Raw genomic sequence first — 13,327 nt, 5'->3', positions numbered from 1 at the left:
TTGAAGCCAGCCTGAGCAGATGAATCTAGAAGGAAAGTGGGGCTCAACCATGAGCTAGGACCTGAGTTGAAGCTCCAGGACTGGCACAAAATAGATAGGTAGGTAGGTAGGTAGGTACGTAGATAGATACATAGATAGATAGACAGACAGACAGATAACTTAAAGAAAACCACGGGTACTTCCTTGAAGGAATAAAGTCTGGCTATTCTGGCTGGCCATTGTTGGTGGTGGCACTATAAGAGGAAGTCGATAATACCAGGTTCAGCAACACAGTTAGTTCCTCCAGAAGCCTGCATAGAGTTGAGGAAATAACAAAAAAAAAAAAAACAAGCCTTTCAGGCTAACTACATGTTTAGGTTATAGGTGTACCTGCTGGAAAGAGTGGTCAGGGAAGCTGAGAGCGAATCCTCTGATTTCATATCTATAAACTGGGGCGAGAGGGGTTCTCAACTCACAGAACTGCTGTAAGAACTGAAGGAGGTAATAGCATGTAAAAGTTGTACAGTGTTGACAGATATGCAGCAGATACTCAATAAGCATTGTTTTTTGTCTTGTTTTATTTTATTGGATATTATCGGTCACAGGGCTTGAACTCACGGCCTAGGCCGTGCCCCTGATCTCTTTTGCTCAAAGCTAGAGCTCTACCCCTTTGAGCCACAGCACCACTTCCAGTCTTCTGGTGGTTAATTGGAGATTGGAGTCTCAAGAGACTTTTCTGCCCAAACTGGCTTTGAATCATGATCCTCAGATCTCAGCCTCCTGAGTAGTGAGGATTAGAGGCATTAGCCACCAACATCCAGGTACTTTCTATTTTATTTCATACCAGGAATTGGATCTAGGGCCTCATGAAAGCTAGGCTATCACTGAGCTCTGTCTCCAGCCCGATGCCAGCTTATTTTTAGGTATAAGCAGAGCCCCTGCCTTACACCTCTGTACCAGACTCCAAGAAGGCACAGATGGTGTGAGGCAGAAATAAATAAACGTCTTTCCAACTGTAGCAAAGCACAAAAGAGACAGGAGCTACCAATCTACTTTCAGCAGGGAGGAGGCAGCACACACAGGCTCTGTCACTGCTTTTTCAAAAGCTTAGTCAAGGACTGATGGGGACAGCTCAGTAACACAGCACACAATAGCACACTCGAGGCCCCGGGTTCCATCCCCAGCACCAAAACAACAAAGCAAAAGCAAAAGCCTTAGAATTACCTATATTCATGCAGCAGCCTGTTAACTATGGTCTTGCCTCCCACCCTGCCTATCTAGAGAATTCCTACCCTTTATTCAAGCATCACCTCCTCCAAGAAGTCTTCGATCTTTTCCAAAAGCAGGAACTCCTCTATCCTTGATACTCTAGAGCATTTCATGCTCTGCCCTGAAGGAGATCATGCTTCCTGTGTACCTGTCTGTCTGTCTGTCTGTCTATATAAGTCTGTCTGTCTGTCTCTGAGCTACACCTACCCCTTACAAATCCTGCATCAGAAGGCAGAGACCAGACCTAACTTCACTGAGTCCCTGCACAGCACAGCAAGTGCTGGCCAACCATGGTGTGGAGTTTTAGGCCGATTTGTTTTAAGTTCTAGAGACCCTGGCTGTTAATAAAGACAGACACTGGGTCAAGCTATGTCTCTCCGGCACAGAGTAAGTTGGTGGCCACCTCTCCAGGTCCTCAGAGAGGAGCAGGGTGACGAAAGCCATGGAGATTGCAAGGAGTTCTCTGCTCACCCTGCATTCCCTGTGTCAGCAATGTCTTGTTTCCCATCTGGGAAACATGCCCTGGAAATCACCACAAAAATAACACCAAAAATGTGGCATATAGAGCCAGGACACTGCAAATTCTGCCTAAAGCCCTCTAGAAGCAGGCCAGGGCTTCTAGCCAACCGTTCCTTTAAATGGTTCGTTAACCGCCAAGGAAGGGATTAAAATGGTAGAGTGCTAGCATTGAGCAAAAGAACTCAGGGAAAGCTCCCGGACCCTGAGTTCAAGCTCACTGACTAAAAATTAAATTAAAATTAAAATTTAAAAATTTAAAAATACATTTTGTGTTGAGCACCAGTGGCTGACTCCTGTCTGCTTGGTACTCAGGAGGCTGAGATCTGAAGATCGCAGTTTGAAGCCGGCCCAGGCAGGAAAGTCTATGAGACCCTTATCTCCAATTAACCACCAGAATACTAGAAGTGGCACTGTGGCTCAAAGTGGTCGAGCTAGCCTTGAGCAAGAGAACTCAGGAGCAGAAACTAAGCCCTGAATTCAAGTCTCATGACTGACCAAAAATTTAAAAATGGAGGGGGATGAATAGAGACAGAGCAGGGCTTGATTCTCCCAGGAGCCCAGAGGGCGGCCCTGGAAGTGCTGGCACCTGCTCTAACATTAGACAAGTCATTTAGCCTCCTGTGGCCTTAGCTTCCTTATGTACAAAATAGGCATGCTTATGACGAGGCAAGGGTTACAGTGAGGAGACAACAAGAGCTTGCATTTGAAACACTTGAGGAGGATAAAGAAAAGAACTGTGCACGAGACCAGATATCAGTGCGTCTTCCCTGTAATCCTAGTTACACGGGAGGCTGAGATCTGAGGATCATGGTTCAAAGTCAGCCTGGGCAGAAAAGTCTGTGAGACTCTTATCTCCAAATAAGCACTAAAAAAAAAAAAGCCAGAAGTGGAAGACATACACACACACACACACACACACACACACACACACACACACACACACACAGCCATACAAGGAGCATAAGCCCTCTGAGTTATTGTAAATTTTTTGTGTGTTTGTCAGTTGTGGGGCTTGAACTTTGGGCCTAGGCGCTGTCTCTGAGCACTTCAGCTCAAGGCCTCTTAAGCCACAGCACCACTCCCTGTTTTCTGGTGGTTAATTTGAGATAAGAGTCTCACAGACTTCAGTGCCTGGGCTGGCTTTGAACCTCGATCCTCAGATCTCAGCCTCCTGAGTTGCTAGGATTACAGGCATGACCCGTTGGAACTGGCTATTGTAATATTTTTGTCATTAGAGCAGAGAAGCTGAGACCCAAGCCCCTGACCCCTGGCTGTGACCCCCTAAAAAGTCCCCTGCACCTGCTCTGAGATGAATACTCTGACTGAAGACCCAATAAATGCATACAGCAACTGGGAATAAGAGAAAGGCAGTTGTGTGCAAGTATGTGTTGCATATGTGTATGTGTGCACATGTGTAGGTGCATGTATCTGTGTCTACACATGTCCATGGGTTCATGGGCTTACAGCATGAGCTGTATGCATGAGCATATATTTGCATGCTTGTACTTGTGAGTATGTGGGTGTCGGGGTGTCTATCTGTATCTTCCTGGGGTGGAGGAGGGGATGGCAAGAAGAAAAGGAGACTCAAGAAGAAAAGCAGAAAAGCACAGGGAAGAGGAGGACTGAGGTATTCGGTTACATGATCTAAATTCTAATCAAACATCATTTAAAGCGTGTTTTATTTCAGTCTCGGGAGAGCCAGTCCCTCCTGGCTGCTCACCATGGCAACGGGCCGCTCATTTCAGAAGTGTCATGCCACATTATCGTCCTGCCGCCTCACACGCTCTCGCCGCCTGACAACTTCGCTCTGCCCCTTGCGACAACCATCCCCGCTCCACCGGTTTATTTTTGGTGTCAGGCAGCCCCCGCTTCCCTGCCCCCCTCCCCAACATCAGTGGATTGAAAGACAAGCTCGGCCCTCCAGCCGCTGAGCATCGCAGCCTGTTTGGTGATAAGAGATAATTCGACAAGATATTTGCTTACATGTGTATGAACAATTTGCTGCATTAAGACAATTCCCCCCACCCCCGTGTGTGAGGATGGGGAGGGGGCAGCTGACAACACCCCAGGAAAGATGAGGGGGCCACCCCTCACTTCTCAGAGCCTCTGCAATCTCTTGGGGGCCTTATGGGATGATCAGGTACCTTTCCCGGCAGCATCAAGCCACAGCTAGCCTGTCACTATTCCTTGTGTGACCTTGTACAAGTCACACCCCTTTCATAGGCTTCCTAAAAGATGGGGTTGGAGTAGGAGGCATTGGGGACCCCTCCAGATGTGACACAGAATGAATCCAGGATTCCGTGATGGGAAGGAGGCAGCAAAGGGCTGAGAATTGTCCCCTTGGTCTTGCAAAGGGGCAGAGGTTGGCCTGAGCAGCCCACCTCTATCCATATGGCTGATACAGTGGGGCTGTGGCGGCCAGGGGCTCAACCTCTCCACTCGGAAGCTGGGAAAAATCCCAGACCTAGGATCCGTTCTGTCCTAGAGGAGGCTGGCAGAAGAATCTTCCTCTGCCTGGCCCTGTTTCACAGGAGGTGAGGTATTTCTGAAGCCACCCTCTCAGTCACATTCTTGTCTTCCAGATCAGAGCCCAGTATGTAGACCCAAGGGCAGATTCCCAAGATGCCAGCAGAAACATGTGCCCTGAGAACTCAGGAACGAGGCAGCCCAGACTCCTGGAGCCTAGCACAGAGACAATGGATTGGTTGGAAGGTCAGGTGACCCCAGCCTGCAACCTGTCCCACCTGAAAGCCAAGAACCGTGAGCTCCTGCTGCTCAACTGAGGCTTCTACATGGAGGCCTGTAGATGCCGCACCTTCAGGCCCCTGTGCCTCTGTTTCCCCATCTGTCAATCCAGGTGAACAATAACATCAGACGGTGACTGTCAGAATTGAAACATGGCACAATTTGGGACACAGAGGAGGCATTCAATAAATACCAACTATTAAGAGAGATGTAGAAATAGGGCTGTCTCCCACCCCTACCCCAGGTCTCCATTGGATTGTGGGGGGCTTCTTCTCTGGAAGGGCTTGGGGATATAAGGGGTGATCTTTCTGTCTCCCACTCCCTACTATCTGCCCAGGGTGAGACACCATCTCTAGCCAGGTGGCCACAGAGTCCCGGAAACCATATGGCCAGTGGAGAACTTAGGCTCCATTCATCCATCCAAACTCTATAGGGGAAACTGCAGTAGGGAGGGAAAGGCCAGTGAGCTCTCGTGGGTTCAGCACACACTCATGGCCCCAGTACACACTCAGTGGAATAAAAAGGCGAAGTTACATCAGAGAGGAGATTCTCTTTAGAGTCAATGAAACCTGGATCCAATCTCAGCTCCCCCACCTCTCAGCCAAGAGCCTAAGGCCAACCAGTGTCTAGCCTCAATGTTCCTAACTGCAAAATGGGACTAAATGCCTACTTTATAGCTCTCTGGCGTGAAGGCATCCTAGCAAGTACTAGATGTTCAGTTAAAAGCAACTATTATGACTTCTAATGACCAATGGCGATATTACAATAATGAATAATAAAAACAATAGCACTGATCAAAGATACCCCAGGGTGGAGCCAGGATGTTACTTTCACTTGCTGAAGGCCTCCTTGTGGCTGGTAGGAGCTGGTGGTTTCCCCAGCCAGAATCCTGGACCTTGGGTCCCCCTCTCTTGTTCTACAGCCCTGAGGTAACTGGAAGGTTTGGCACACGGGCTACTCTCCCAGAACAATACATCCTACCCCAGCATGGCTGCCTCTGCCTGCTTCTCAGTCAATAGTCCCCACTCCCCTGGGGTCTGGGGATGCATGTGGACTCCCTGCTTGATGAGTAGGCCAGTGGGTCTTTGGGAAGGTGGCTTTGACCCCCAGGTGGAAGAGTTACCTGTGACATCCAGAGTCCTATATTTTGAAACCTCAAGAGCAGACATGGGGCTCTCACCAGGACATTGCCCGCAACAGCGTTCTCTACCCCATCACCCCTACCAGATTCAAGACCAAAACTGGAGCTCCCAGGCCCTGTGTTCAGTCTCCACCACTCCCTAGCCTCCAGCCTCCAGCTTCCATGCAGCAGGGCCCTGGAACCCTGGAGCCTCAGGAGACCCCAGGACTGCCCGCTGCTCCCCGTCTCTTCACAGAAGGGGCACAGCCCAAAGTGGCCCCTGGCTCTTGAATTTGCAGTTCTGGCCTGTCTCTCCTAAGGCTGCTTTTAGAAGTGAGGGACCGGGCCCTACCCCATCAGATGGGAGAGCCCTAGCCCCGCCTGCTGCCCCGGGCCTTGGGGGAAGGGCTGGCCGGGCTCCGCTCACCTCCCCTCGGTGAAATGTGGCCATTTACCTTCACGCTCCAGTGCTGGCACCTAAATCACTGTCTGCGTGCCCGTGCTCAAGGTTGCTTCCCTGCCGGCCGCTGCCAACAAAGCGGCCTCCACCATCGCCACCACACAGCCACCATCACAGCCAGACTCACCAAGAGCCGGCGTTCAGGTGCCAGAGCAGGAGCAGGCGGCCCAGGGAAGAAGGCGCCCGGTCCACCACAATAAAGTGGAGTCCCTCTGCCCAGCTGTGTGCCTGCAGCACATGTGGCATTCCTACGCCAGTAAAGCTCCCGGGACCAACCGTCCCCATACACCGTGTGTGTGTGTGTGTGTGTGTGTGTGTGTGTGTGTGTGTGTGTGTGTGTGTGTGTGTGTGTGTGTGTGTGTGTGTGTGTGTGGTGTGTAGAAAGTGCTAATTTTCAGGAGATAAACACATGAAACCACCCCTGCTACCTTGCTGCCTTAGTGTTTCTTGTTTATTTGCCTGCTCCCCTTTTTCTCTCTCTGACCTTCCTCTGTCTCTCTCTCTGTGTGTCTCTGTCTCTCTGTCTCTCTCTCTGTCTCTGTCTCTCTCTGTCTCTGTCTCTCTCTGTCTCTGTCTCTGTCTCTCTCTCTCTCTCTCTCTCTCTCTCTCTCTCTCTCTGTGAGAGAGAGAATGGGGGGGGTACCAGACCTGGGGGTTGAACTCAGAGCCTGGGTGCTGTTTCTGAGCCTTTGTCTCAAGGCCCTCTACCACTTGAACTGCAGATCCCTTTCTGGCGTTTTTGGTGGTTAATTGAAACTTTTCTGCCCTAGCTGGCTTCAAACCACAATCCTCAGATCTCAGCCTCCTGAGTAGCTATGATTACAGGTATAAGCCACCAGTACCCAGATTCTCTCTCTAGAGATAGATGGATAGATAGAGATAGATGATAGAAAGACAGACAGGCAGACAGATCTCTTTCTCTGGAGCATCCACTCATCATTTTCCATGAGGAGAGAGAAAGGGGGGTGGGGGTTGGCACTTTAGGAGAGGCCCTGGGCTCTGGGCCCATAGGCTACTAGAGTATCTGGAAATGGGGGAGCACATAGGGGGGCCAATGCCATACAAGAAGCGCAACTATGGCAAAGAGAGGTTCAGCCCTACCAGTGTGGGGTACGATTCCATGCCCTGGCTGGGGGGAGAGAGGGGAGAGTCAGTTCCCAGGCAGGTGGGGCGGGAGCTCTACTCTCAACCTCCTAGCACACAGTCTGCAGGTCCTCTGCTCTGCCTCCCCTCGTTTATCTGCCACTTATTTCTGAGTGTGCTGTGTGGATCAGTGTCTCCCCCATCTGACTGAGGAGAGAAGCTGTGCCTTTTTGATTTCATCAGGCAGGAGACATTCCCCCCACCCCCTTCCACCTTGCTGCAGTTTGCAGCCCATCCATCAGATCAAATCCCAGAAGAAGGGCTGGGACTCCCTCTTCAGACCGGGACCCTTTAGATTCAGGGCTGTATCTCTCCTTTCCAGACCAGGAGCTCCCCAGGGATTCTGCCCACCTCCCACCTGACCTAGTGCCACACCATTCCCAACCCTTGTGGCTCTAGGAGGCCCTCAGATCTGCTTTAGTCACAGATCCTCAGGTCATATGAAGTCATTCAAACTTGAACAACTCACTTGACCTCTAAGGAGACTATTTAGAATCCCCCGAGGCCCACTGAGATGGCAAGGTATGTCGTAAGAGCCATGTGTATAGTAGGTGTTCAATAAATGTGGATCTCATTTCCTTCCCCTCATAAGACTGAGGAATTATTTTTCTGAACTTGCTCTTCTAGTCTGGTCCAAGGAGACAGAGGGGAGACAGAGTTGGCAAGGAGGGGCCCACAAAATACGCCTCCCCGCCATTCTCATCACATAACTGGGTAGTGGCCTCCTTCGTTAGGGAATGGGGCAGTGGCAAGGAGTTAAATGTATTAAGCAATTTACAATTAATATAGAAGTCATTCCAGAGATAGCTACTAGAAAGAGTACAACAGGGCAATTAACCCACTAATACACTAGGCTATTACATCGCTATGTCTCTTATTTTAGCCCGAGGTGATTTGAAACGCATTGGATTAGAGGATATTACAGGAGATAGCATGAAAAATAGCTTAATGTAATGAGCCATCCCGTGATGTCTGCTATTAAAGATGATTTGCAGTTGAAAACTACAACATACAGTAGTTCAGCTATTTGAGGACCAAGAGGGTGGGGGCTGGGGTGGTCATGTTAACCCTTCCCTCCCTCCAGCTAACTGCCCCACCCCCACTGGGCCCTCCACCCACTTCATACCAACATTATCCAGTGCATCTTATTAGACGACAATGGCTTCATTGGGAGAGTGGAGATTGGGGCCTGAGGTTGATAAAAAACCAATAATCTGCTAATAACCTTTAAAAAATAGATTCCCCCAGGGAGCTGTACTAATGGGCTGAGGCTGGAGAAGGAGCTTGATTGGCAAGTAGGCAGCTTGATGGGGAAGAAGGTGCAGAATTAAGGTAAGAGGAGAAGGGGAGACCAATGTGCCTTTTCCCTCAGCTCCCCTGAGTAAGAAGGTGAGACGGTTTGTGGGTTGTAGACGTTTAGAAGTGTGCCAAGGCGTGGGTGAGAATTACAATATATAGAGGCCATATTGGATTTTTTCCCCCTATCTCGCCAGCCTTTGTGTGGCTTGTAACCACTTACAGGGTATTTTCTTTATGGTCTTCTCTTTCTTTTGTTTTGTCAGTTGTGGGCCTTGAACTCAGGGCCTGTGCATTGTCCCTGAGCTCTTTTGCTCAAGACTAGCACTCTACCACTTTGGGCCACAATCACACTTCCAGTTTTTTGGTAGTTAATTGGAGATAGGAGTCTCACTGATTTTCCTGCCCAGCATGGCTTTGAACCATGATCCTCAGATCTCATCCTCCTGAGAAGCTAGGATTATAAGGCATGAGCCACCAGCACCCTGCCGAAAGGATATTTCACACACAGCAGTCCCCTGGACTTTTCCAACATCTGGGGACGTAGTGTTATTTGTGCCAGAGCTTTTGGTTCAGATGCCTCAAATAGCATTACCCAAGGTTAAGACAGCCAGTTGGGTTCTCAAATGGGAATCAAAAGGTTTTATTGACTTCAAAGCTTGGGCCCAATGCTGTCTGATTCTAGCTGTGACTATGTCCTAACTATGACATCTTTGCCTACCCTAAGTCCCAGAAGTCTTTTTTTCTTCAGAACTTCAACTATTTCATGTTTCACAGTCTAGAAACCATTTTGCACTCATTTCTGTGTATGGTGTGAGAGAATGCTCATTTGTTGAGCTGGTCTGTGGATTTTCACCCTGTGTTCAGATCCATGTTGCGGAGTAGAGGGCACGCCTGTGCCACACAGAGTGGCCTCAGCTCTGCCTACACAGAGGCTGTAGAAGGCAGGTATGCAAAGAGTGGCCCTGGGGGTGTGGCACAAGTTGGCACAGTGGGCATTACGAGTGGTCCTGTACTGGCAGGAGGCAGTCCTGGGGCTGGCCATGTGAGCAGGTGTTTGCCTTGGCCAGCGCACATGTGTATGCCACACATATACGCACTATATATGGATGTTGGCATATGTGTCTGAGTGTGGGCGTGCCCCTGGCATGTGCCAGTGCCAGCTGTGTGTGTACTCATATAGGTGTCACAGAGCATAGATGTTTGTGGACAGCATTCGGATGTGTCATTGGCTGCTAAGGCTGTGTATGAACCTGTCACTCTGTGTGTGTAGTGTGGGGGGGGCAGTGCTGGGCGGCTGGCATGGATGTCTTTGTGTGCAGGTCACTGTGCCTTGTGCCATGTGTTGCTGTGTCTGTCCTGTCTCTGGTGCGGCCCGCACCGCCAGCTGCAGGGCCAGCCGGGAGAATCCCCCCTCCCAGCCCACCCCTCTCCATTGCTGTCTTTTATCATCATTTGCTGAGAAAGGGAGCCCAGGAGGACGGTGATAAATAAGGGCCACTTAAAATACAAGACGACCACTCTGACTTTGGGGAATATTTCTTCTGTGGAGCAGCTGGTGCCGCCTCTGTCCTTGTGGAAAGGGGTCCCAGGGGCCGCCTGCCCCCTGCCCAGCTCCCTCTCAGCTGCCCCTCCCCTGACTGCCTGCCAGATCTGGTCTTGAATCCTTAGGTCTGCCAAGGAAACAGAGGAGGACCCACAGCCAGCAGGCCAGCACAAGGGCAACCCTAAATTTAGCTCTTCCCGGAGCTCATTGGAAGACTGGTACCCAGAGGGGACTGGAAGGTCCAGGGCAATAGCCTTGTGGACTTTCCTTCTCATTTCCTCTCCTTTCCCTGCCCAGGTGAGACACAGAAAAGATATGTCACACCGTTTTAAGGCCCTGCTTATTTTGTGTCAAGCCCTAAGAGAACAAGAAAAACACACATCCCCTGCAGAGATAATCGTACACCCACATACATGAACACACACAACAGTTACTATGCAAACACATACACAGGCATGCAGAGGCTTGTGACAGTGAGAACTAGAAAAAGGAGGAGGAGAAAGAAGAGGAAGGGACGGGAGAGGGAGCTGAGAAAAGAGGGGAGATAGGAAAACATGGATATGAAGGACAGAGAAGATTTTAAGTGGGAGATAGAGGAAGGGATGGTGCAGGGTAACGCTCGGTGGTTGTGCTGCTTGTTCACTGGACAATGGGGTAAGATAAGGCTAAGGTTCAGCCTTTTTTCTACTGGACAAGCTCTGTCCTGGTATGAGCTGTGCCCACCAGGAGCAAAGACACACCTTTTTCTACTCACCTAAAGCATCGCCAACTAGACACAATCAGTCCTACAAGGCTGGCTTCTTTTTCCTGGTTGTCAGAAGGGCTAGCCAGGCACTAGGGGGAGGGGCTCGTCAATTGCATCTTTAAGACTATATTTCCTTATACTTTAAAAAAAGAAAAGGATGACAAAAGAAAAAAGAAAAGAAGTAGAAGCTGAGATGGAGAAGAGGAATAGAAAGAGGAAGGAAGGAAATGGAAAAGAAAAGGGAAAGCAGGGCCGGGAGTTTGGCCTAGTGGTTAAAGTGCTTGCCTAGCATGCATGAAGACCCGGGTTCGATTCCTCGGTACCACATACATAGAAAAAAGCCGGATGTGGTGCTGAGGCTCAAGTGGTAGAGCTCTAGCCTTGAGAAAAGTCCAAGGACAGTGCTCAGGCCCTGAGCTCAAGCCCAGGACTGGCAAAAAAAAAAAGATAAAGGGAAAGCAGAGAGAGAAGGAGGGTCCAAGGAAGAGGGGAGGAAAATCAAGCCAGAGACTTTCATTTATGTATTTATTTTTCCAGTTCTGAGGCTTAAACTCAGGGCCTATGTGCTGTCTCTGAGCTCCTTTTGCTCAGTGCTAGCACTCTACCACTTGAGCTATAGCACCACTACTGGCTTTTTCTGTGATTAATTGGAGATACGAGTTTCACTGACTTTCTTGCCTGGGATGGCTTTGAACCATCATCCTCAGATCTTAGCTGCCTGAGTAGCTAGGATTACAGCCATGAGCCACCAGCACCAACTCAGATAATTTTTAAAATCAAAGATCTTGTCAAGCTAGGAGCATGGCCTAGTGTGGTAGAGTGCCTGCCTAGCATACAAGATGCCCTGAAATGGTTCTGTGGCTCAAGTGGTAGAGCTCTAGCCTCAAGAAAGCCCAAAGACAGTGCTTAGGCCCTGAGTTCAAGCCCCAGGACTTGGATAAATAAATAAATAAATGATCTTGTCATTGTCACTTTTCTAACTAAGGGAACAGGATTGATCTTGGTTAACAGTATGGGGGTGGAGGCAGGATCAATATTAGCAGTTGTGTATATGTGTCTTTTATATACACACACACACATACATGCACACACATGCACACACACACACCTACATGCACACATGTGCACACGCGCACGCACACACACACACACACACACACACACACACACTCCACTTCCCTCCTGTCTCCCTTTCCAGCCCATTACAGGTGGATAGACACCTGTCATGTCTCATTTCCTCTGACCAGCATCAGTGATGGGAGCTGCGAGGGGCAAGCTGAGGGGACCCCCTGAGCTGCCCTTTTCTCCTTCAATGTCCCAGCCAGACTCCTCATCAGCCGTGGTATTCTGACACCCACATTGCACATGACTTCCACAAACAGGATACAACGCCATGTCACCTGGCAAGATGGGATACAGGACACAGGCATCTCTCCCTCCCACACACTGTCCCTCTGATGGAGCTTAAGAACCCACTCATGTCCCTCTGAAGGTGGACTTTACTCAACATCTAGCCTCCAAGCTAGGTTGTGTGTGTGTGTGTGTGTGTGTGTGTGTGTGTGTGTGTATTTATTGGCTTATTTAGTCTCACTGATTTCGACTTCAGTTTTTGAGACAATCTCAGTATGTAGTCCAGGCTGGTCATGAACTGATATCCCTCCTGTCTCAGCCACACATGCTGCGATTACAGAAATCTGCCACCACACTCTGCTAAGGTGAGTTTTAATCCTGAATCTCCAACTGACAGATGGGAAAACCTCCAGCTACAAAGGGGAGGGGTTCCACTTCTCACAAGAACTGCAAACAAAGCCATCTTGGCTATCAAGCACTGGGCAATCTCATAACGAGCTCCATTATCTCCTTCAAATTCACATAATCATGAAGGGGGTTTGATTTCCATTCCCATTCCACAGAGGACAAAGTCAAGACTCAGAGAGGTTGAACGACTTGCCCAGGATTACAAAGCCTGGGAATGGCAGAACCCGGGCTCAAACCATATCTCTTATCTCCTACTTAACACCTTTTGCCCAATAGAATGGTGACATGGATTCTACACTGTGCCCTGCAGCCCTGAGCCAGCAATAGGACTAGCAATCCAGGCCCAAGTGGAGAGACTGAAGGAAAAGGTTCAAGCAGACCGGTCCGAATAGCTAAGCATTGGTGGCTTATGCCTGTAATCCCAACCTCTCGGGAAGCTAAGATCTAAGGCTAGCTGCTCAGAACCAGTCTGGGAAGGAAAGTCCATGAGAATTTTATCTCCAATTAAAAACCCAGAAATGGAACTATTGCTCAAATGGTAGAACACCAGCCTTGAGTGAAAAGGCTAAAAGGCAGCATTTAGGCCCTGAGTTCAAGTCCCAGTACTGGCACCGAGAGAGAGAAAGGGGGGGGGGTTATTGGGGTCGAGGACTTCACTGTCTCTGTCCTCCCAGGAGCATTAGCCCAATTGTCCCCACAAGTGCCCTCAGATTGTCAGAGCCAGGGCCTCATCTGGCCCTCAGAATA

Source organism: Megascapheus bottae, chromosome 17, assembly GCF_031878675.1.
Source record: "Megascapheus bottae isolate mThoBot1 chromosome 17, mThoBot2.hap1, whole genome shotgun sequence".
NCBI lineage: Eukaryota > Metazoa > Chordata > Mammalia > Rodentia > Geomyidae > Megascapheus > Megascapheus bottae.
This window is presented reverse-complemented; position numbering follows the sequence as displayed.